The sequence below is a fragment of the Erigeron canadensis genome, chromosome 6 (genome assembly GCF_010389155.1).
Source record: "Erigeron canadensis isolate Cc75 chromosome 6, C_canadensis_v1, whole genome shotgun sequence".
NCBI lineage: Eukaryota > Viridiplantae > Streptophyta > Magnoliopsida > Asterales > Asteraceae > Erigeron > Erigeron canadensis.
Window position 1 is genome coordinate 28,361,353 of NC_057766.1, and position 7,696 is coordinate 28,369,048.

General features: G+C 35.2%; 1 long non-coding RNA gene across 1 annotated transcript; it reads left to right on the forward strand.

Annotated features, from left to right (window-relative positions):
• The first annotated feature begins 4,386 nt into the window (after window positions 1-4,386).
• On the forward strand, window positions 4,387-6,592 carry LOC122606018. Its single transcript, XR_006324783.1, has 3 exons — window positions 4,387-4,976; window positions 5,960-6,055; window positions 6,177-6,592. It is a non-coding gene; the product is annotated as an uncharacterized LOC122606018 (long non-coding RNA).
• The last annotated feature ends 1,104 nt before the right edge of the window (window positions 6,593-7,696 follow it).

The following is a 7,696-nucleotide window of genomic DNA, read 5'->3' on the forward strand; positions in this document are numbered from 1 at the left end:
AAAATGTATGATCAAAATCATTTTCGTCTTGCTTATATGAGACTTGTCCACCAAAATGTATTAAATGAATTGTGACGATTGCGATTGATGTATAATTTGAGGGGGAGCTACAATCTAGGGGGAGGTAAAATATTATTTCATGTATATTTCTATACCTCTAAATGTGTTGTGTTGGTATGATTACTTCATACATGCTTCATGATTCATGACTTATATGCACATTGGTGTCATTAACTGAATACGTGTATTGCGCTTATATCATTTTCATAGTTGTATGTGCTTCTTATATATATACAAATGCATGTATGCTTGTAGTTTGCTTGCTTGGGGTTCTTGTCGGTAGGTTACTTTCAAGGGGGAGCTATTTTTAGGTACCCACATGTCCCATGGATCGAAACCTAGGCTCTAATACCTATTTCCCTTCTTTTTGATTCGACAAAGGGAGAGAAGCATGTAGGTATGTTATGTAGTTAACATGATCAATTATATAGTACATTTACCTACATGTGGTATATTGTTGTCATCATCAAAAAGGGGAGATTGTTGGTGCATACATGGTTTAATAAAGTTATAACATTTATAATGCACTCCTTAGTTTTGATGATGATTGAGAACATGCCACATGAAAGTAAGTGTTATATATAATTGATCATACGTATATTCTTACATGCTTCAAGATCCTTCTAAATAACGATTAATAAAGACGCAATGTAGCACTATTTATAGCGTCGATCTATGTGTGGCGTGTCATATCAATATATGGAATGTGTAAAATGGTATTAATAATGATTTGGGCATTCATACGCTATTTTCCGAACCTAAAATGATGAAAACGTCAAGTTTGAGTTTGTGTAGCAATTTATCGTAAAAACCAGGCACGGCCTCAGTTCAGAGCACGGCTCCAGAGGACGGCCTCATGTCCTGTAAAGGTCGTGCTCCTTCTGTCCAATTCACTAGTTTTTCACCCGGCCATCGTTACACATTTCCGTGAACCCAAACTTGCTCCATAAGCTTATATTGATGTTCTAAGATGTTTACAATTGAAAGATTTCAAAAACAACAACTTTTGTTTTTCGCCAAATCTGAGAGTCGAAAATTTTCTAAGTATAAAAGAGCACGGCTCTTGTTCAGGGACGACTCCATTGGACGGCTCTTGTAGGAACAAAGGCCGTCCCTATTCTGTCCAAATTGATGAGATTTACCGAGCACTCGTTACATATGTTCATGACCCGAAACTTGCTCCTAAGTCTTACATTACCATTCTAAGATGTTTGCAATTTTTAAAATCCAAATCTAAACACTTTGAATTTTCACCAAAATTTGGACGGCCAAAATATTTCTAAGTGTTGAAGGTCAACAAAAGTCAAGATAGATGGAATGGTCATACTTGGTCAACCATCTGGATATATTGGTTATATATTTGAAAATTAGTGGGTGGATGTCCCATTTCCATAGCTCATCTTGTGAGTCTCTCATTCCCCAAACATCTTAACTTGGTAAGCATCTTCTCTTCTTTCTTCCATTCTCTTTTGTGTAAATCTTGCAATAGGAAAGTTATTGTTGTAGTGGAGGATGTATTGGAGATATGTAAGGTTTTTTTTTGTGAAGTTCCAGGAAGTGCACGGATGTTGTTTGAAGCACGGCTCTTGTGCCATGGAGGACGGCCTCAGTTAAGAGCCGTCCGAGTCAAACGGTAATAAAGCACTTTTTGACTATAAATTGAAGACTTGGGCATATTTGGCTTTCACCTCTTGCATCTACAACTCCTGTAAAAATACATTCTTATCATACAAAATCTTATATCATTGATTATTAGCAAGAGTGTCAAATTTGTAGTGAGGAGATTATTTGGTGAAGTAATTGAGAGCCTACAAATTGTTTGTTCAATTACACTAGTGAGTGTGATTGTTGTGTATTCTCTTGAAGTGTCAAGAGCTTATGTTTTCCTAGTGGTTAGGAAACTTTGTATCTTGAAGTGTCAAGATCATTTGGGTGTAATCTAAACTCTAGTGGTTAGAGTTGGGCAAATTCTTAAAGTGTCAAGAATTGAAGATTTCCTAGTGGTTAGGAATCATTGGTGTGTCTTGAAGTGTCAAGACTTGGTTAATTCCTAGTGGTTAGGACTTGTTGGTTCATCTTGAAGTGTCAAGATTGTATTGCGGACTCTCCACCGGTTTTGGAGAAAGATAGTGCTACTAAATCTCGATTGTGAATCGAGGAGTGGATTAAGGCGGATTAGTTAACATCCGACCCCAACCACTATATATCGTGGTGTTCATGTGGTGATAAATTCTCTTTCCCTTATCTCTTATTATTTATCATTTCATTACTATTATATTTACTTCACAAGGATTGAATTGTTGTTGGAAACTACAAGTATATCTCTTTGTTGTTAAAATGAAACAAATTTTGTAACTAGTATTGAGATTAATCAAAAAGTCTTACAAACCAAATAAAAATCGGGTACAACCTATTCACCCCCCTCTAGGTTGCACTTACATATTGTTTTTATCTTTTATATTTATTGATTGATAATTGTAATTAGAAGTTTAGGAGAAATCTATGTCATTGTCAATTGGTTTATGAAATGGTTAATCGGTATATAATTAACCTAAAGTCGTTGGAGTTCGGGAGAAACTAACGATAAAGATTTTAAACAATTAAATCCATTTTGAGTGTGTAAACGCTTATGATAGAGGGATCTGATTAGGCGAATAAGCAGTTCGGGAGAAAGTTTTCAAAAGATTAAATCATAAAATCAACTCATGTTTTTAATGCTTACTAGTTAAGAGTAGAAATTAAGTGCGGGAGCAATAATTATATTTTGAGCAGTTAAAGTTTCAAGTATAACGGAAGTTCATGTTGTCTACCTTTTGAGTCGTTCAACAAATGCAAGTAATATTTAGACCCGATGATTGGCATGTGAGCTGATCCAAGTAGGTGTTCCTTTTAAATCTTTGTTAAGATTCAACAACCAAAATTTCTCTTGCGATTAATCCTACGGGATTACTAACTATTTCTTCTAACTTTTGCAACGTGACAATTCCGCCACAAAACCCCCTTTAATTTGAATTGCTTAATTGTTGACAATTACTTAATAAGTCCTTGTATTCGACCTCGGTTTACCAAGTCAACTATACTGCATACGAACGGGTCCACTGCTCGCAAGTGTGTAGTAGTCCGTAGCTAGGTATTTCGTGTTTATAAATTTAAGACTAAAAAATACACATCAATATGTTAACCGTGACAACTGTAATAATGAAATCTGGTTTCTTCATCCTATTCAAAGAAGCAAATAACCTCTTCAAAATCACAGGTTAATTTCATATGATCATTGAACAATCTTAAAACAAGTAGAGGATTTCAAGACGGTGGATGCCGACTTTAGTTATTTTTCCTTCTACAGCTCAGATATAGATATCAAACCGGAAAGGTAAAGTAAATAAGATATGTTAGGAATGGTGACCAAAATAATTATTCAATCCACAAGAATAAAGCCAAATATACCACTTCGTAGATATTTAACCTATTTGACCCGTTTCCATTTTAGCTATACTTTCGTCTAACAACTTGACCTTGTAATTAGATATAGATGTGCGTTAAGCTGGATAACTCGGATTAGTGTAGTCTTATGCAGAGCTACTATTTAAAGGGAAATTAACCACTAGGTTGATAGCCCAATGGCCACCGCCCCCGTCGCAAGGATCTAGGAGTCTGTAAGGCGCAGGTTCGAATCCTGACGCAACCCAGTATTCGTTATTCCCACCTACTCCCTGGGGAAGTCACTGGGATGCCAATATGCGGTAATGCGGCATGGTACCCAAAGGGTACAAGAGGCTAAGTAGTTCCCTCCCAATTACCATTTTTTTTTTAGTTAAAGGGAAACCAGAGTGGCTTAGTATCTACCGATTTTAAAAACTCTACATGATAGCGGTATAAGTGGATCCGCAAAAAAATGGGTTTTTTAGGCAATGCCCTGTGAAACAGCATCCATGACTACTGAAGTAGATTACACATATTAATTAGCTGTCGAAATATTGTTTTGTCATCTTGTTCAAGGAAGGAAGTAACCTCTTAAAGATTATCTGTCATATGATCATAATCTTCACTATTAGTATCTGCTTTCAAGCGGGTTGAATCCGCAGAGCCTCATGGGTCCCTGTAATGACCGAGCTTGAACGTGTCAGGAATCACTATGCTTTGCTGATTGCAAAATCTGCAGATGGCATACTTCAAAAAAAAAAACTTCCCTCATACTATGTTCATTTAACTTTATACCGACATGCCAAGATCGATGAGGCAATATAATCGCTATTGCATACTAACTGGTTCATAGATATCACACTCATTAGAACAAGTTCTGTACGGAAATCCACCAACAAAACCCAAAAAAAAAAGAGAAGTGGTGTGACCAAAAGATTCAGGAAAATATATAAATCGTTGGCGTTGAAATATTTTACTCTCATCTATAACTATACTAAAACAGGAGGTTGGAGATGTATTTGGAGCCACCCGAGCCCTCTTGAGACTACATTCCCGCCCTTCCCTCTGTTTTTTATTTCCTCCGTTTCTATTTACAACAAAAATTAAAAATAGAACTGCATCCCCTTTGCAGCCCTTCTCTGACCTAATAGAAAAAAAAAACGAATTAGAAAAAAAAATCCCTCAATCTTTCTTCCTCGACCTCTTTTCACAATTCAACCTAATTGAAATCCTCTTCGCAATATTCAGCCATATATTATTCTTTGTTCTCCATCCAATTTTGTTTATGTTTGATTATATGCATACAATAAAGTATAAAGTATAAACTATTGTTGATGGAGATGATGCCGCGAGATGTTGTTGAAGGAAATACTTAGGTGAACAATATTTGGTTGAATTCACTTGCTATATGGATGAATTTTATGCTAAAGGGTTGAATGCCCACAAAGTGTTTGCTATAATGCCTGAACGAGTGTCGATGAGTTCATTGGCAGGTGTTTTTACCCGTTAAATATATTTTCGTTTCTTAGTTTATGCTTTATTGATATGTTTTGATTATGCAATTACTGACCTTAGTGTTATATTTCAATGTGTTACTATATTTCAATGTCGTTTTGCAAGTTGAATGTGCAAAGTTGTTTTGACGCTTTTTTGTATTAGACTTAAGCCTGTTTTGCGGCAAACAATTAATTTACTCAATGTGGAAGGACTTGGTAGTTGGTACAGTGATACTTGCATTGCACCAATGTGGCAATAGCCCAGTGGTACCCGTTACCCATGATGCTTAGGGCCCATAGATGAAGTCTTAAATGACGAGGGTTCGATCCTTGGGGATGCCCATATCCTGTGGGAATTAAGTGGAGGTGTTTCACCGGCACCCAAAGCCTTACGGGGTGGTATAGGTGGGTATCTAAGCTAAAGGATACCGGGGGCAGGGTCCCTTCCTTCAACCCTATATTTTTACTTGTATTGCTCTTTGTAAAGGTCAGGAAATAGTTAAATTTCTAGGATGGACTTATATTGTAACTAATCTTGCAGTATTTGGCGCTCCTTTAAGCATCATGGTAAGAATTCACAGCCACAACCTCAAATATGATTTGTTTTTGTAGAGGATACTGATTAGTTATACAAGTGTTAAGTACATGCCTTTTGTTATTTGGGATCGCTTAAATTTGCTTAGATGATATGGTTCTTTTACGGATACTTAATTTGAGACGATTATACATCTAGCCTTTTTGTTAGGAGGGAATTGTGTTGATTGTTAATCTGGGTAAAATGAGTGGGCAAAGATCATTGATTCTGGAATATGGTAACATGTGTAGTTTGAGAATACCTTGGTTATCTGCTTATAATATCTTTATTCATGTTTTTTATGTTCTTTTATTGTGAGCTTTTGTTTTGCATCAAACGGAGGATGGAGGCAGAATATTATACTTGATATGCATTAAAATCACATTTTCCCACCTTCTCATGGCAGTAAGCTGCTAACGCCATGAAGAGAGCTGGTGTTCTAATCAACCAGATGGATGTTGCCAGAGTTGCTTCTTATTTGAAATTGCATGACGCCTTGAAGGTGATTTCTATTATTATTGTTGTTGAGCAAAATATGTAACCTTATATTATTATTAATATTATTATTATTATTGTTAAAACCAAGGAAATAGTGACACAAAATGGTGATTTTGATTTTTAAGAGAATGGAATCCGTTCAAAAAATGGTCCCACTGATGGCGCCAATGTTTGAACCTACATTGACTGGCTTAGTGAAGATACGGATTTGACTGCGACAACCATCACATCTCTTGAATATACAGTGCAAACCTAACAAGTTCTTAGCGAACCTAAGGTGGCGATGGTTATCGTAAGATAGGAAAATAGCGTTTCCCGGTATCTTTGAAGGATATAACGATTATGATTCGATTTATCAAATCGAACATATTATATGAGAGTGAATACAAATCACTCATGTTGTTTGTTATGAGAAGTGAAAGATAATTCACTTTGTTGTTCTATATATGTATGATATAGAAACAGATTCATTTTTAGTGATTCACTTATTATACTCATAATATGTATCAAAGAAAACAAATGTATATTATTATGTATCATCCATCTCTCTTCTATCATGTATGAAAGAGCATGTATATATAGTCAAATAGGATTCTTTTTTATGAGAGGATCCTTATGACTGTATAATATGGAATATATAATATGGAATAGAGTGCATGGCCCTTTGAAAATATATGGGAACTAGTGATGTTTAATAGTGAAGTCTCTATCACTTGTTTAAAGTGAATATGGTTCACTTGTAACAGGAATATTTATAAGTAAAAAGAGTAAATAGGTATTTGTGAGATAACAATTGTTACCCAATCACTTGTAACAATATAATGTATACGTAAATAAGATGGGTCAAGGAGACTTTTGCTATGCCTTTAGGTTTTAATAACATGTAATCAATATGTGATCAATTATTATTATTATTATTGAGCAAAATACGTATCCTTATATACGTGATTCCTATATTTTTAAATATACCAATTCTTATCTAAATTAGAGTATAGAGTATGTCTCCTATTTTTTTTTTTAACAACTATAATCATATTATCAGTATTCATTTCATTTGATTCTTTGCATTTTATTTATCATTGTTCCACCTTATATGTTTTCTATTTGATTGAAATAAAAATTATGTGTTCGATTTATTCTACAATCTAATCTAAATATACGTTTTAAAACAAAAATAAAAGCTATTTTTTAAAACTACCCGTTCATCGGACGGGTCTGAAGACTAGTATGTTAAATAAAATTGTACGCAAAGAAATAGCCAAGATTCGTTGTAGTACAACTAACCAAAGGTTAAATGGCACGTCTCCACTTAACTGAGGAGGCCCAGGTTCGAGTCCTGGCAGTTTACACTTTTTAGTTTTCTATCATCAATTTACACTCTTTTTTTTACAAGTGAATTTTACCTCAGACGTATATGATGTGTGTTAATCGCACAACAAAAGGGTCCCGCACTAAGCGGATCTTAAATAGCCTTTCTCACCATACCACCTCCTTAATTGGAAAATACCGTCGAGGAGAACCTACCAAGGTTCAAACTCGAGATCTTGGAGTAAACTCCTCCGGGCCCCGCATAGCAGGTTTAGTGAAACACCTCTGGCCACTTTTAATCCAATTTAAAAATAATTAATACTTTATTACATAATGT